Source organism: Lissotriton helveticus, chromosome 12 (genome assembly GCF_964261635.1).
Source record: "Lissotriton helveticus chromosome 12, aLisHel1.1, whole genome shotgun sequence".
Taxonomy (NCBI): domain Eukaryota; kingdom Metazoa; phylum Chordata; class Amphibia; order Caudata; family Salamandridae; genus Lissotriton; species Lissotriton helveticus.
Genome location: NC_136073.1, coordinates 133422772 through 133439501, shown reverse-complemented (window position 1 = coordinate 133439501; position 16730 = coordinate 133422772). Strand labels below are relative to the sequence as shown.

General features: G+C 40.9%; 10 non-coding genes across 10 annotated transcripts; all 10 read right to left on the bottom strand.

Annotated features, from left to right (window-relative positions):
* Positions 1 to 234: 234 nt before the first annotated feature.
* TRNAS-AGA (transfer RNA serine (anticodon AGA)) lies at positions 235 to 316 on the bottom strand. Its single transcript has one exon. It is a non-coding gene; the product is annotated as a tRNA-Ser (tRNA).
* Positions 317 to 3165: 2849 nt separating this feature from the next.
* TRNAS-AGA (transfer RNA serine (anticodon AGA)) lies at positions 3166 to 3247 on the bottom strand. Its single transcript has one exon. It is a non-coding gene; the product is annotated as a tRNA-Ser (tRNA).
* Positions 3248 to 4891: 1644 nt separating this feature from the next.
* TRNAS-AGA (transfer RNA serine (anticodon AGA)) lies at positions 4892 to 4973 on the bottom strand. The gene has a single exon. It is a non-coding gene; the product is annotated as a tRNA-Ser (tRNA).
* Positions 4974 to 5268: 295 nt separating this feature from the next.
* TRNAH-GUG (transfer RNA histidin (anticodon GUG)) lies at positions 5269 to 5340 on the bottom strand. The gene has a single exon. It is a non-coding gene; the product is annotated as a tRNA-His (tRNA).
* Positions 5341 to 6622: 1282 nt separating this feature from the next.
* On the bottom strand, positions 6623 to 6704 carry TRNAS-AGA (transfer RNA serine (anticodon AGA)). Its single transcript has one exon. It is a non-coding gene; the product is annotated as a tRNA-Ser (tRNA).
* A 1653-nt stretch (positions 6705 to 8357) lies between these two features.
* TRNAS-AGA (transfer RNA serine (anticodon AGA)) lies at positions 8358 to 8439 on the bottom strand. Its single transcript has one exon. It is a non-coding gene; the product is annotated as a tRNA-Ser (tRNA).
* Positions 8440 to 11285: 2846 nt separating this feature from the next.
* TRNAS-AGA (transfer RNA serine (anticodon AGA)) lies at positions 11286 to 11367 on the bottom strand. The gene has a single exon. It is a non-coding gene; the product is annotated as a tRNA-Ser (tRNA).
* Positions 11368 to 11662: 295 nt separating this feature from the next.
* Positions 11663 to 11734, bottom strand: TRNAH-GUG (transfer RNA histidin (anticodon GUG)). Its single transcript has one exon. It is a non-coding gene; the product is annotated as a tRNA-His (tRNA).
* A 1282-nt stretch (positions 11735 to 13016) lies between these two features.
* TRNAS-AGA (transfer RNA serine (anticodon AGA)) lies at positions 13017 to 13098 on the bottom strand. Its single transcript has one exon. It is a non-coding gene; the product is annotated as a tRNA-Ser (tRNA).
* Positions 13099 to 14751: 1653 nt separating this feature from the next.
* On the bottom strand, positions 14752 to 14833 carry TRNAS-AGA (transfer RNA serine (anticodon AGA)). Its single transcript has one exon. It is a non-coding gene; the product is annotated as a tRNA-Ser (tRNA).
* Positions 14834 to 16730: the final 1897 nt, after the last annotated feature.

The window sequence follows — 16730 nt, the reverse complement described above, 5'->3', positions numbered from 1 at the left end:
AAGTTTCAAGTGCATGAATGGTATGACTGAGAGAGCCAGGGTATAATAATTTGAAGTGTTTGCACCAGCGCTAATGTAGGACGAGAGTTATAGCAAAGATATGAAAGGGGTAGCGATAATAAATATGTGAAAGGGCAATAGTGACACCAAAATAAGCCACCTATTTATAAAACTGACATGGAAGAAATTCTAAAGGTTAGCTTCTGAAATTGTAGCCGATGTTAAAAAGTTTCTCGCTGTTGGCAGGATTCGAACCTGCGCGGGAGGACCCCAATGGATTTCTAGTCCATCGCCTTAACCACTCGGCCACAACAACTGACTGTAAGGTTTGTGCAAATAATCTGTATGAAAGTTTTCAAGGTGTCCCACAGCAAATTCCTGGTATTCTGCAATGCACTTTTTTAAAATAATGTATTTTTCAGCAGGCACATTCTCTCCTAAAAACAAAAATTGCATGAGTATATCTCTAGTTTGGAAAAGGATAGGCTTTCATGCATACTCTCATGTGGCACTCAAGTTTTTGGGACCCTATTGCACTCTGTTTTCGTGCTGCTTTTAGTCTATGGCCCATATTACAGAAGTCTACCATCTTTGAGTATTTGAGGCTCCTTTGTAAGTGCTTTATCTTTTTTACTTGAAGAGCTATATAATAAAGGGGTCAGGGAAAGGTTGCATTTATGGAAGATAAAAGAAGGCACACTTGTCTCACTAAATGCCGTAGAGAAACCTGATGTTTTACTAATGTTATCCTTAGTTTGTTTTTGTTAGACCTTGCATTCTTAAGGTGGCCTCAACCCTACCTTATTGCTTTTCACCTACGCATTTTGCTGTATCTTTTTGTTGGCCTTAGGACTCTGATCACTTTATTGCTACTAATCAGTGCTGAAGTGAACATGCTTCTTCCCTAATCATGTGTGTAATTGGAGTATACCTGACTGACAGATTTCATTGACTTGAAAGCCCCTTGTAGAGTGGTATACCATATACCCAGGAACTGATTGTGCCGCCCAAAAAAGTATCATTTTAAACCTGTCTCAAGCCTGCTACTGCAGTGCCTGTGCTGCAGTGTACTGCCACTTCGACTTGCCATTTAAAACTTCTTGCCAAGCCTTAAACTCCAATTTTATTACATATAATTAACCAAAAGGTAGGCCCTAGGTAGTCCTAGGGGCATCATGCTATGTAAGTAAAAGGTAAGACATGTACTGTGGTAGTTTGCATGTCCTGGTAGTACAAAACAGTCTATTACATTTTTCACTACTGTGAGGTCTGCCCCTCTCGTAGGTTAGCATTGGGTATTCCCTTATACTTTTTGGGGGGTAATTCCATATCAGAGAGGAGAAGCTTTATTTATTTATTGATAAATCCTATTTACTGGTGAGGTTGGATTTAACTTTACTACTTTATAAATGCCATTTTTAGAGAGTGAGCATTTCTCTGCACTTACTGCTCTATTTGCCTGAAAACCTGTCTCCAATTGACGTCTGGATTGGGCTGCGAGACAGCTACATTTGTGCATTCCCTCTAGACAGCCACAATACAGGTCACTCAACTGCAACTGCATTCATCTGCATTCTGATTGGCATGGGGAGAGCTCCATTCCCCCACCGCAAATAGGTTCAAGAACGATAATTTATGTCAGTAGGTACAATATAGCTACATCTTATAATCATGTGTGTTAAAATAATTTGTCGTTAGATCGTTTAAATATTTTAAAGGATCTGTTTTTAATAGACATTTTACAAAAACAACTGGTACATTTTGTAATTCTGTAAAAGAAAAACCCAACTGCCGTGACATTGCCAACCACAATGCCGTGACTCGGATTCGAACCGAGGTTGCTGCGGCCACATCGCAGAGTACTAACCACTATACAATCACGGCGAGCTACTTGGGCTCAATAACATACAGTGACATGGAGAATTTATAATTCGGTACACGCAGGGAACTCCTGTGATAGGCTGAATGTGTTAATTGCTTCCTCATTCCTTATACAAAGGCTTTGTCTCCTCAGTGGTTGATAGGCTGAAACTGTTTCCTGGCCGCCTGCTTGTGAACTGCCAGGAGTCAAAGATCACACATACACTTGTGGGCCTGTGATGGGATACCAATGCAGAGAAACACACCTGGCGCAGATCTTCTATACTGTCTAGTAGACCTGCATCTCCCCTGTACCTCCTCAAGCCATCTGTATGTGAAGCAAGAAAGAGTTAAGGAGCGGTCCATCTACACTTTTATAGGGAGGATGCTGCCATGAGCTCCTCCCAGCTAATCACACAAACAGCAGTAAAGCAAGATAACTACACAGTTAGGGAGGACTGCATGGTTAGGTTTTTGAGGAATTATTGAAACTGACCTCAGTGACCCATGATCAGAGCTGTGGCTAATGACTGCATGCCTAATTATGATGAAGCAAGCACCATGGCTCGTAGGGGCCCCACAACACGCTTTTCTTAGCTCAATTAAAGTATAAATCTCTGCCATATATGAGTGGTAAAGGCTTGTTAATTTGGTTGCTTTTCCAATTCACGTCTGACAACAAGATGAAGGAATATTGGGGCATCAGAAGCTTTGGAAAGTAGCCACCAACCTCAGAGAAAGAGAGAAAGAGGGAAAAGGCAGTATGAGGTGTGGAGAAAACAGCAGCAGGTACAAGGAGCTCAAATGAGATTAATGGCGCCTAAATAGAGCACGTAAAGGAACAGTTACAAATCTAAGAAAAAGCAAAGAAAGACTAGGAAAAAAACACGGAAAGAGCCTGTAGATAAAATTCTCTTCCTGGGACAGCAGGCTAAGAGAAATTACACAGGGAGCAGTTAAGCTTGTAACACGGGGAGAATAGAAAAGAAAATGCAGTTTTATGAAGTGTGTTGCCTAATCCAGCAAGCACTTTTGTTTTATTTTTCTATTTGCTTCTTTTATTGGTAAAGTAAGTTTCAAGTGCATGAATGGTATGACTGAGAGAGCCAGGGTATAATAATTTGAAGTGTTTGCACCAGCGCTAATGTAGGACGAGAGTTATAGCAAAGATATGAAAGGGGTAACGATAATAAATATGTGAAAGGGCAATAGTGACACCAAAATAAGCCACCTATTTATAAAACTGACATGGAAGAAATTCTAAAGGTTAGCTTCTGAAATTGTAGCCGATGTTAAAAAGTTTCTCATTGTTGGCAGGATTCGAACCTGCGCCGGGAGACCCCAATGGATTTCTAGTCCATCGCCTTAACCACTCAGCCACAACAACTGACTGTAAGTTTTGTGCAAATAATCTGCATGAAAGTTTTCAAGGTGTGCCACAGCAAATTCCTGATATCCTGCAATGCACTTTTTAAAAATAATGTTTTTTTCAGCAGGCACATTCTCTCCTAAAAACAAAAATAAGGCTACATCTTATAATCATGTGTGTTTAAATAATTTGTCGTTAGATCGTTTAAATATTTTAAAGGATCTGTTTTTAATAGACATTTTACAAAAACAACTGGTACATTTGGTAATTCTGTAAAAGAAAAACCCAACTGCCGTGACATTGCCAACCACAATGCCGTGACTCAGATTCGAACCAAGGTTGCTGCGGCCACAAGGCAGAGTACTAACCACTATACGATCACTGCGAGCTACTTGGGCTCAATAACATACTGTGACATGGAGAATTTATAATTCGGTACACTCAGGGAACTCCTGTGATAGGCTGAATGTGTTAATTGCTTCCTCATTCCTTATACAAAGGCTTTGTCTCCTCAGTGGTTGATAGGCTGAAACTGTTTCCTGGCCGCCTGCTTGTGAACTGCCAGGAGTCAAAGATCACACATACACTTGTGGGCCTGTGATGGGACACCAATGCAGAGAAACACACCTGGCGCAGATCTTCTATACTGTCTAGTAGACCTGCATCTCCCCTGTACCTCCTCAAGCCATCTGTATGTGAAGCAAGAAAGAGTTAAGGAGCGGTCCATCTACACTTTTATAGGGAGGATGCTGCCATGAGCTCCTCCCAGCTAATCACACAAACAGCAGTAAAGCAAGATAACTACACAGTTAGGGGGGACTGCATAGTTAGGTTTCTGAGGAATTATTGAAACTGACCTCAGTGACCCATGATCAGAGCTGTGGCTAATGAATGCGTGCCTAATTATGATGAAGCAAGCACCATGGCTCGTAGGGGCCCCACAACACGCTTTTCTTAGCTCATTGAATTAAAGTATAAACCTCTGCCATATATGAGTGTTAAAGGCTTGTTAATTTGGTTGCTTTTCCAATTCACGTCTGACAAGAAGATGAAGGAACATTGGGGCATCAGAAGCTTTGGAAAGTAGCCACCAACCTCAGAGAAAGAGGGAAAAGGCAGTATGAGGTGTGGAGAAAACAGCAGCAGGTACAAGGAGCTCAAATGAGATTAATGGCGCCTAAATAGAGCACGTAAAGGAACAGTTACAAATCTAAGAAAAAGGAAAGAAAGACTAGGAAAAAAACACGGAAAGAGCCTGTAGATAAAATTCTCTTCCTGGGACAGCAGGCTAAGAGAAATTACACAGGGAGCAGTTAAGCTTGTAACACGGGGAGAATAGAAAAGAAAATTCAGTTTTATGAAGTGTGTTGCCTAATCCAGCAAGCACTTTTGTTTTATTTTTCTATTTGCTTCTTTTATTGGTAAAGTAAGTTTCAAGTGCATGAATGGTATGACTGAGAGAGCCAGGGTATAATAATTTGAAGTGTTTGCACCAGCGCTAATGTAGGACGAGAGTTATAGCAAAGATATGAAAGGGGTAACGATAATAAATATGTGAAAGGGCAATAGTGACACCAAAATAAGCCACCTATTTATAAAACTGACATGGAAGAAATTCTAAAGGTTAGCTTCTGAAATTGTAGCCGATGTTAAAAAGTTTCTCGTTGTTGGCAGGATTCGAACCTGCGCGGGGAGACCCCAATGGATTTCTAGTCCATCGCCTTAACCACTCAGCCACAACAACTGACTGTAAGTTTTGTGCAAATAATCTGCATGAAAGTTTTCAAGGTGTGCCACAGCAAATTCCTGATATCCTGCAATGCACTTTTTAAAAATAATGTTTTTTTCAGCAGGCACATTCTCTCCTAAAAACAAAAATAAGGCTACATCTTATAATCATGTGTGTTTAAATAATTTGTCGTTAGATCGTTTAAATATTTTAAAGGATCTGTTTTTAATAGACATTTTACAAAAACAACTGGTACATTTGGTAATTCTGTAAAAGAAAAACGCAACTGCCGTGACATTGCCAACCACAATGCCGTGACTCGGATTCGAACCGAGGTTGCTGCGGCCACAACGCAGAGTACTAACCACTATACAATCACGGCAAGCTACTTGGGCTCAATAACATACAGTGACATGGAGAATTTATAATTCGGAACACTCAGGGAACTCCTGTGATAGGCTGAATGTGTTCATTGCTTCCTCATTGCTTATACAAAGGCTTTGTCTCCTCAGTGGTTGATAGGCTGAAACCATTTACTGGCCGCCTGCTTGTGAACTGCCAGAAGTCAAAGATCACACATACACTTGTGGGCCTGTGATGGGACACCAATGCAGAGAAACACACCTGGCGCAGATCTTCTATTCTGTCTATTAGACCTGCATCTCCCCTGTACCTCCTCAAGCCATCTGTATGTGAAGCAAGAAAAAGTTAAGGAGCGGTCCATCTACACTTTTATAGGGAGGATGCTGCCGTGAGCTCCTCCCAGCTAATCACACAAACAGCAGTAAAGCAAGATAACTACACAGTTAGGGGGGACTGCATGGTTAGGTTTTTGAGGAATTATTGAAACTGACCTCAGTGACCCATGATCAGAGCTGTGGCTAATGACTGCATGCCTAATTATGATGAAGCAAGCACCATGGCTCGTAGGGGCCCCACAACACGCTTTTCTTAGCTCAATTAAAGTATAAACCTCTGCCATATATGAGTGGTAAAGGCTTGTTAATTTGGTTGCTTTTCCAATTCACGTCTGACAACAAGATGAAGGAAGATTGGGGCATCAGAAGCTTTGGAAAGTAGCCACCAACCTCAGAGAAAGAGAGAAAGAGGGAAAAGGCAGTATGAGGTGTGGAGAAAACAGCAGCAGGTACAAGGAGCTCAAATGAGATTAATGGCGCCTAAATAGAGCACGTAAAGGAACAGTTACAAATCTAAGAAAAGGGAAAGAAAGACTAGGAAAAAAACACGGAAAGAGCCTGTAGATAAAATTCTCTTCCTGGGACAGCAGGCTAAGAGAAATTACACAGGGAGCAGTTAAGCTTGTAACACGGGGAGAATAGAAAAGAAAATGCAGTTTTATGAAGTGTGTTTGCCTAATCCAGCAAGCACTTTTGTTTTATTTTTCTATTTGCTTCTTTTATTGGTAAAGTAAGTTTCAAGTGCATGAATGGTATGACTGAGAGAGCCAGGGTATAATAATTTGAAGTGTTTGCACCAGCGCTAATGTAGGACGAGAGTTATAGCAAAGATATGAAAGGGGTAGCGATAATAAATATGTGAAAGGGCAATAGTGACACCAAAATAAGCCACCTATTTATAAAACTGACATGGAAGAAATTCTAAAGGTTAACTTCTGAAATTGTAGCCGATGTTAAAAAGTTTCTCGTTGTTGGCAGGATTCGAACCTGTGCGGGGAGACCCCAATGGATTTCTAGTCCATCGCCTTAACCACTCGGCCACAACAACTGACCGTAAGTTTTGTGCAAATAATCTGCATGAAAGTTTTCAAGGTGTGCCACAGCAAATTCCTGATATCCTGCAGTGCACTTTTTAAAAATAATGTTTTTTTCAGCAGGCACATTCTCTTCTAAAAACAAAAATAAGGCTACATCTTATAATCATGTGTGTTTAAATAATTTGTCGTTAAATCGTTTAAATATTTTAAAGGATCTGTTTTTAATAGACATTTTACAAAAACAACTGGTACATTTGGTAATTCTGTAAAAGAAAAACCCAACTGCCGTGACATTGCCAACCACAATGCCGTGACTCGGATTCGAACCGAGGTTGCTGCAGCCACGACGCAGAGTACTAACCACTATACGATCACGGCGAGCTACTTGGGCTCAATAACATACAGTGACATGGAGAATTTATAATTCGAAACACTCAGGGAACTCCAGTGATAGGCTGAATGTGTTCATTGCTTCCTCATTCCTTATACAAAGGCTTTGTCTCCTCAGTGGTTGATAGGCTGAAACCGTTTCCTGGTTGCCTGCTTGTGAACTGCCAGAAGTCAAAGATCACACATACACTTGTTGGCCTGTGATGGGACACCAATGCAGAGAAACACACCTGGCGCAGATCTTCTATTCTGTCTATTAGACCTGCATCTCCCCTGTACCTCCTCAAGCCATCTGTATGTGAAGCAAGAAAAAATTAAGGAGCGATCCATCTATACTTTTATAGGGAGGATGCTGCCGTGAGCTCCTCCCAGCTAATCACACAAACAGCAGTAAAGCAAGATAACTATACAGTTAGGGGGGACTGCATGGTTAGGTTTTTGAGGAATTATTGAAACTGACCTCAGTGACCCATGATCAGAGCTGTGGCTAATGACTGCGCGCCCAATTATGATGAAGCAAGCACCATGGCTCGTAGGGGCCCCACAACACGCATTTCTTAGCTCATTGAATTAAAGTATAAACCTCTGCCATCTATGAGTGGTAAAGGCTTGTTAATTTGGTTGCTTTTCCAATTCACGTCTGACAACAAGATGAAGGAACATTGGGGCATCAGAAGCTTTGGAAAGTAGCCACCAACCTCAGAGAAAGAGAGAAAGAGGGAAAAGGCAGTATGAGGTGTGGAGAAAACAGCAGCAGGTACAAGGAGCTCAAATGAGATTAATGGTGCCTAAATAGAGCACATAAAGGAACAGTTACAAATCTAAGAAAAGGGAAAGAAGGACTAGGAAAAAAACACGGAAAGAGCCTGTAGATAAAATTCTCTTCCTGGGACAGCAGGCTAAGAGAAATTACACAGGGAGCAGTTAAGCTTGTAACACGGGGAGAATAGAAAAGAAAATGCAGTTTTATGAAGTGTGTTTGCCTAATCCAGCAAGCACTTTTATTTTATTTTTCTATTTGCTTCTTTTATTGGTAAAGTAAGTTTCAAGTGCATGAATGGTATGACTGAGAGAGCCAGGGTATAATAATTTGAAGTGTTTGCACCAGCGCTAATGTAGGACGAGAGTTATAGCAAAGATATGAAAGGGGTAGCGATAATAAATATGTGAAAGGGCAATAGTGACACCAAAATAAGCCACCTATTTATAAAACTGACATGGAAGAAATTCTAAAGGTTAACTTCTGAAATTGTAGCCGATGTTAAAAAGTTTCTAGTTGTTGGCAGGATTCGAACCTGCGCGGGGAGACCACAATGGATTTCTAGTCCATCGCCTTAACCACTCGGCCTCAACAACTGACTGTAAGTTTTGTGCAAATAATCTGTATGAAAGTTTTCAAGGTGTCCCACAGCAAATTCCTGGTATTCTGCAATGCACTTTTTTAAAATAATGTATTTTTCAGCAGGCACATTCTCTCCTAAAAACAAAAATTGCATGAGTATATCTCTAGTTTGGAAAAGGATAGGCTTTCATGCATACTCTCATGTGGCACTCAAGTTTTTGGGACCCTATTGCACTCTGTTTTCGTGCTGCTTTTAGTCTATGGCCCATATTACAGAAGTCTACCATCTTTGAGTATTTGAGGCTCCTTTGTAAGTGCTTTATCTTTTTTACTTGAAGAGCTATATAATAAAGGGGTCAGGGAAAGATTGCATTTATGGAAGATAAAAGAAGGCACACTTGTCTCACCAAATGCCGTAGAGAAACCTGATGTTTTACTCATGTTATCCTTAGTTCGTTTTTGTTAGACCTTGCATTCTTAAGGTGGTCTCAAGCCTACCTTATTGCTTTTCACCTACGCATTTTGCTGTATCTTTTTGTTGGCCTTAGGACTCTGATCACTTTATTGCTACTAATCAGTGCTGAAGTGAACGTGCTTCTTCCCTAATCATGTGTGTAATTGGAGTATACCTGACTGACAGATTTAATTTACTTGAAAGCCCCTTGTAAAGTGGTATACCATATACCCAGGAACTGATTGTGCCGCCCAAAAAAGTATCATTTCAAACCTGTCTCAAGCCTGCTACTGCAGTGCCTGTGCTGCAGTGTACTGCCACTTCGACTTGCCATTTAAAACTACTTGCCAAGCCTTAAACTCCAATTTTATTACATATAATTAACCAAAAGGTAGGCCCTAGGTAGTCCTAGGGGCATCATGCTATGTAAGTAAAAGGTAAGACATGTACTGTGGTAGTTTGCATGTCCTGGTAGTACAAAACAGTCTATTACATTTTTCACTACTGTGAGGTCTGCCCCTCTCGTAGGTTAGCATTGGGTATTCCCTTATACTTTTTGGGGGGTAATTCCATATCAGAGAGGAGAAGCTTTATTTATTTATTGATAAATCCTATTTACTGGTGAGGTTGGATTTAACTTTACTACTTTATAAATGCCATTTTTAGAGAGTGAGCATTTCTCTGTACTTACTGCTCTATTTGCCTGAAAACCTGTCTCCAATTGACGTCTGGATTGGGCTGCGAGACAGCTACATTTGTGCATTCCCTCTAGACAGCCACAATACAGGTCACTCAACTGCAACTGCATTCATCTGCATTCTGATTGGCATGGGGGAGAGCTCCATTCCCCCACCGCAAATAGGTTCAAGAACGATAATTTATGTCAGTAGGTACAATATAGCTACATCTTATAATCATGTGTGTTAAAATAATTTGTCGTTAGATCGTTTAAATATTTTAAAGGATCTGTTTTTAATAGACATTTTACAAAAACAACTGGTACATTTTGTAATTCTGTAAAAGAAAAACCCAACTGCCGTGTCATTGCCAACCACAATGCCGTGACTCGGATTCGAACCGAGGTTGCTGCTGACACAACGCAGAGTACTAACCACTATACGATCACGGCGAGCTACTTGGGCTCAATAACATACAGTGACATGGAGAATTTATAATTCGGTACACTCAGGGAACTCCTGTGATAGGCTGAATGTGTTAATTGCTTCCTCATTCCTTATACAAAGGCTTTGTCTCCTCAGTGGTTGATAGGCTGAAACTGTTTCCTGGCCGCCTGCTTGTGAACTGCCAGGAGTCAAAGATCACACATACACTTGTGGGCCTGTGATGGGATACCAATGCAGAGAAACACACCTGGCGCAGATCTTCTATACTGTCTAGTAGACCTGCATCTCCCCTGTACCTCCTCAAGCCATCTGTATGTGAAGCAAGAAAGAGTTAAGGAGCGGTCCATCTACACTTTTATAGGGAGGATGCTGCCATGAGCTCCTCCCAGCTAATCACACAAACAGCAGTAAAGCAAGATAACTACACAGTTAGGGGGGACTGCATAGTTAGGTTTCTGAGGAATTATTGAAACTGACCTCAGTGACCCATGATCAGAGCTGTGGCTAATGAATGCGTGCCTAATTATGATGAAGCAAGCACCATGGCTCGTAGGGGCCCCACAACACGCTTTTCTTAGCTCATTGAATTAAAGTATAAACCTCTGCCATATATGAGTGTTAAAGGCTTGTTAATTTGGTTGCTTTTCCAATTCACGTCTGACAAGAAGATGAAGGAACATTGGGGCATCAGAAGCTTTGGAAAGTAGCCACCAACCTCAGAGAAAGAGGGAAAAGGCAGTATGAGGTGTGGAGAAAACAGCAGCAGGTACAAGGAGCTCAAATGAGATTAATGGCGCCTAAATAGAGCACGTAAAGGAACAGTTACAAATCTAAGAAAAAGGAAAGAAAGACTAGGAAAAAAACACGGAAAGAGCCTGTAGATAAAATTCTCTTCCTGGGACAGCAGGCTAAGAGAAATTACACAGGGAGCAGTTAAGCTTGTAACACGGGGAGAATAGAAAAGAAAATTCAGTTTTATGAAGTGTGTTGCCTAATCCAGCAAGCACTTTTGTTTTATTTTTCTATTTGCTTCTTTTATTGGTAAAGTAAGTTTCAAGTGCATGAATGGTATGACTGAGAGAGCCAGGGTATAATAATTTGAAGTGTTTGCACCAGCGCTAATGTAGGACGAGAGTTATAGCAAAGATATGAAAGGGGTAACGATAATAAATATGTGAAAGGGCAATAGTGACACCAAAATAAGCCACCTATTTATAAAACTGACATGGAAGAAATTCTAAAGGTTAGCTTCTGAAATTGTAGCCGATGTTAAAAAGTTTCTCGTTGTTGGCAGGATTCGAACCTGCGCGGGGAGACCCCAATGGATTTCTAGTCCATCGCCTTAACCACTCAGCCACAACAACTGACTGTAAGTTTTGTGCAAATAATCTGCATGAAAGTTTTCAAGGTGTGCCACAGCAAATTCCTGATATCCTGCAATGCACTTTTTAAAAATAATGTTTTTTTCAGCAGGCACATTCTCTCCTAAAAACAAAAATAAGGCTACATCTTATAATCATGTGTGTTTAAATAATTTGTCGTTAGATCGTTTAAATATTTTAAAGGATCTGTTTTTAATAGACATTTTACAAAAACAACTGGTACATTTGGTAATTCTGTAAAAGAAAAACGCAACTGCCGTGACATTGCCAACCACAATGCCGTGACTCGGATTCGAACCGAGGTTGCTGCGGCCACAACGCAGAGTACTAACCACTATACAATCACGGCAAGCTACTTGGGCTCAATAACATACAGTGACATGGAGAATTTATAATTCGGAACACTCAGGGAACTCCTGTGATAGGCTGAATGTGTTCATTGCTTCCTCATTGCTTATACAAAGGCTTTGTCTCCTCAGTGGTTGATAGGCTGAAACCATTTACTGGCCGCCTGCTTGTGAACTGCCAGAAGTCAAAGATCACACATACACTTGTGGGCCTGTGATGGGACACCAATGCAGAGAAACACACCTGGCGCAGATCTTCTATTCTGTCTATTAGACCTGCATCTCCCCTGTACCTCCTCAAGCCATCTGTATGTGAAGCAAGAAAAAGTTAAGGAGCGGTCCATCTACACTTTTATAGGGAGGATGCTGCCGTGAGCTCCTCCCAGCTAATCACACAAACAGCAGTAAAGCAAGATAACTACACAGTTAGGGGGGACTGCATGGTTAGGTTTTTGAGGAATTATTGAAACTGACCTCAGTGACCCATGATCAGAGCTGTGGCTAATGACTGCATGCCTAATTATGATGAAGCAAGCACCATGGCTCGTAGGGGCCCCACAACACGCTTTTCTTAGCTCAATTAAAGTATAAACCTCTGCCATATATGAGTGGTAAAGGCTTGTTAATTTGGTTGCTTTTCCAATTCACGTCTGACAACAAGATGAAGGAAGATTGGGGCATCAGAAGCTTTGGAAAGTAGCCACCAACCTCAGAGAAAGAGAGAAAGAGGGAAAAGGCAGTATGAGGTGTGGAGAAAACAGCAGCAGGTACAAGGAGCTCAAATGAGATTAATGGCGCCTAAATAGAGCACGTAAAGGAACAGTTACAAATCTAAGAAAAGGGAAAGAAAGACTAGGAAAAAAACACGGAAAGAGCCTGTAGATAAAATTCTCTTCCTGGGACAGCAGGCTAAGAGAAATTACACAGGGAGCAGTTAAGCTTGTAACACGGGGAGAATAGAAAAGAAAATGCAGTTTTATGAAGTGTGTTTGCCTAATCCAGCAAGCACTTTTGTTTTATTTTTCTATTTGCTTCTTTTATTGGTAAAGTAAGTTTCAAGTGCATGAATGGTATGACTGAGAGAGCCAGGGTATAATAATTTGAAGTGTTTGCACCAGCGCTAATGTAGGACGAGAGTTATAGCAAAGATATGAAAGGGGTAGCGATAATAAATATGTGAAAGGGCAATAGTGACACCAAAATAAGCCACCTATTTATAAAACTGACATGGAAGAAATTCTAAAGGTTAACTTCTGAAATTGTAGCCGATGTTAAAAAGTTTCTCGTTGTTGGCAGGATTCGAACCTGTGCGGGGAGACCCCAATGGATTTCTAGTCCATCGCCTTAACCACTCGGCCACAACAACTGACCGTAAGTTTTGTGCAAATAATCTGCATGAAAGTTTTCAAGGTGTGCCACAGCAAATTCCTGATATCCTGCAGTGCACTTTTTAAAAATAATGTTTTTTTCAGCAGGCACATTCTCTTCTAAAAACAAAAATAAGGCTACATCTTATAATCATGTGTGTTTAAATAATTTGTCGTTAAATCGTTTAAATATTTTAAAGGATCTGTTTTTAATAGACATTTTACAAAAACAACTGGTACATTTGGTAATTCTGTAAAAGAAAAACCCAACTGCCGTGACATTGCCAACCACAATGCCGTGACTCGGATTCGAACCGAGGTTGCTGCAGCCACGACGCAGAGTACTAACCACTATACGATCACGGCGAGCTACTTGGGCTCAATAACATACAGTGACATGGAGAATTTATAATTCGAAACACTCAGGGAACTCCAGTGATAGGCTGAATGTGTTCATTGCTTCCTCATTCCTTATACAAAGGCTTTGTCTCCTCAGTGGTTGATAGGCTGAAACCGTTTCCTGGTTGCCTGCTTGTGAACTGCCAGAAGTCAAAGATCACACATACACTTGTTGGCCTGTGATGGGACACCAATGCAGAGAAACACACCTGGCGCAGATCTTCTATTCTGTCTATTAGACCTGCATCTCCCCTGTACCTCCTCAAGCCATCTGTATGTGAAGCAAGAAAAAATTAAGGAGCGATCCATCTATACTTTTATAGGGAGGATGCTGCCGTGAGCTCCTCCCAGCTAATCACACAAACAGCAGTAAAGCAAGATAACTATACAGTTAGGGGGGACTGCATGGTTAGGTTTTTGAGGAATTATTGAAACTGACCTCAGTGACCCATGATCAGAGCTGTGGCTAATGACTGCGCGCCCAATTATGATGAAGCAAGCACCATGGCTCGTAGGGGCCCCACAACACGCATTTCTTAGCTCATTGAATTAAAGTATAAACCTCTGCCATCTATGAGTGGTAAAGGCTTGTTAATTTGGTTGCTTTTCCAATTCACGTCTGACAACAAGATGAAGGAACATTGGGGCATCAGAAGCTTTGGAAAGTAGCCACCAACCTCAGAGAAAGAGAGAAAGAGGGAAAAGGCAGTATGAGGTGTGGAGAAAACAGCAGCAGGTACAAGGAGCTCAAATGAGATTAATGGTGCCTAAATAGAGCACATAAAGGAACAGTTACAAATCTAAGAAAAGGGAAAGAAGGACTAGGAAAAAAACACGGAAAGAGCCTGTAGATAAAATTCTCTTCCTGGGACAGCAGGCTAAGAGAAATTACACAGGGAGCAGTTAAGCTTGTAACACGGGGAGAATAGAAAAGAAAATGCAGTTTTATGAAGTGTGTTTGCCTAATCCAGCAAGCACTTTTATTTTATTTTTCTATTTGCTTCTTTTATTGGTAAAGTAAGTTTCAAGTGCATGAATGGTATGACTGAGAGAGCCAGGGTATAATAATTTGAAGTGTTTGCACCAGCGCTAATGTAGGACGAGAGTTATAGCAAAGATATGAAAGGGGTAGCGATAATAAATATGTGAAAGGGCAATAGTGACACCAAAATAAGCCACCTATTTATAAAACTGACATGGAAGAAATTCTAAAGGTTAACTTCTGAAATTGTAGCCGATGTTAAAAAGTTTCTCGTTGTTGGCAGGATTCGAACCTGCGCGGGGAGACCACAATGGATTTCTAGTCCATCGCCTTAACCACTCGGCCTCAACAACTGACTGTAAGTTTTGTGCAAATAATCTGTATGAAAGTTTTCAAGGTGTCCCACAGCAAATTCCTGGTATTCTGCAATGCACTTTTTTAAAATAATGTATTTTTCAGCAGGCACATTCTCTCCTAAAAACAAAAATTGCATGAGTATATCTCTAGTTTGGAAAAGGATAGGCTTTCATGCATACTCTCATGTGGCACTCAAGTTTTTGGGACCCTATTGCACTCTGTTTTCGTGCTGCTTTTAGTCTATGGCCCATATTACAGAAGTCTACCATCTTTGAGTATTTGAGGCTCCTTTGTAAGTGCTTTATCTTTTTTACTTGAAGAGCTATATAATAAAGGGGTCAGGGAAAGATTGCATTTATGGAAGATAAAAGAAGGCACACTTGTCTCACCAAATGCCGTAGAGAAACCTGATGTTTTACTCATGTTATCCTTAGTTCGTTTTTGTTAGACCTTGCATTCTTAAGGTGGTCTCAAGCCTACCTTATTGCTTTTCACCTACGCATTTTGCTGTATCTTTTTGTTGGCCTTAGGACTCTGATCACTTTATTGCTACTAATCAGTGCTGAAGTGAACGTGCTTCTTCCCTAATCATGTGTGTAATTGGAGTATACCTGACTGACAGATTTAATTTACTTGAAAGCCCCTTGTAAAGTGGTATACCATATACCCAGGAACTGATTGTGCCGCCCAAAAAAGTATCATTTCAAACCTGTCTCAAGCCTGCTACTGCAGTGCCTGTGCTGCAGTGTACTGCCACTTCGACTTGCCATTTAAAACTACTTGCCAAGCCTTAAACTCCAATTTTATTACATATAATTAACCAAAAGGTAGGCCCTAGGTAGTCCTAGGGGCATCATGCTATGTAAGTAAAAGGTAAGACATGTACTGTGGTAGTTTGCATGTCCTGGTAGTACAAAACAGTCTATTACATTTTTCACTACTGTGAGGTCTGCCCCTCTCGTAGGTTAGCATTGGGTATTCCCTTATACTTTTTGGGGGGTAATTCCATATCAGAGAGGAGAAGCTTTATTTATTTATTGATAAATCCTATTTACTGGTGAGGTTGGATTTAACTTTACTACTTTATAAATGCCATTTTTAGAGAGTGAGCATTTCTCTGTACTTACTGCTCTATTTGCCTGAAAACCTGTCTCCAATTGACGTCTGGATTGGGCTGCGAGACAGCTACATTTGTGCATTCCCTCTAGACAGCCACAATACAGGTCACTCAACTGCAACTGCATTCATCTGCATTCTGATTGGCATGGGGGAGAGCTCCATTCCCCCACCGCAAATAGGTTCAAGAACGATAATTTATGTCAGTAGGTACAATATAGCTACATCTTATAATCATGTGTGTTAAAATAATTTGTCGTTAGATCGTTTAAATATTTTAAAGGATCTGTTTTTAATAGACATTTTACAAAAACAACTGGTACATTTTGTAATTCTGTAAAAGAAAAACCCAACTGCCGTGTCATTGCCAACCACAATGCCGTGACTCGGATTCGAACCGAGGTTGCTGCTGACACAACGCAGAGTACTAACCACTATACGATCACGGCGAGCTACTTGGGCTCAATAACATACAGTGACATGGAGAATTTATAATTCGGTACACTCAGGGAACTCCTGTGATAGGCTGAATGTGTTAATTGCTTCCTCATTCCTTATACAAAGGCTTTGTCTCCTCAGTGGTTGATAGGCTGAAACTGTTTCCTGGCCGCCTGCTTGTGAACTGCCAGGAGTCAAAGATCACACATACACTTGTGGGCCTGTGATGGGATACCAATGCAGAGAAACACACCTGGCGCAGATCTTCTATACTGTCTAGTAGACCTGCATCTCCCCTGTACCTCCTCAAGCCATCTGTATGTGAAGCAAGAAAGAGTT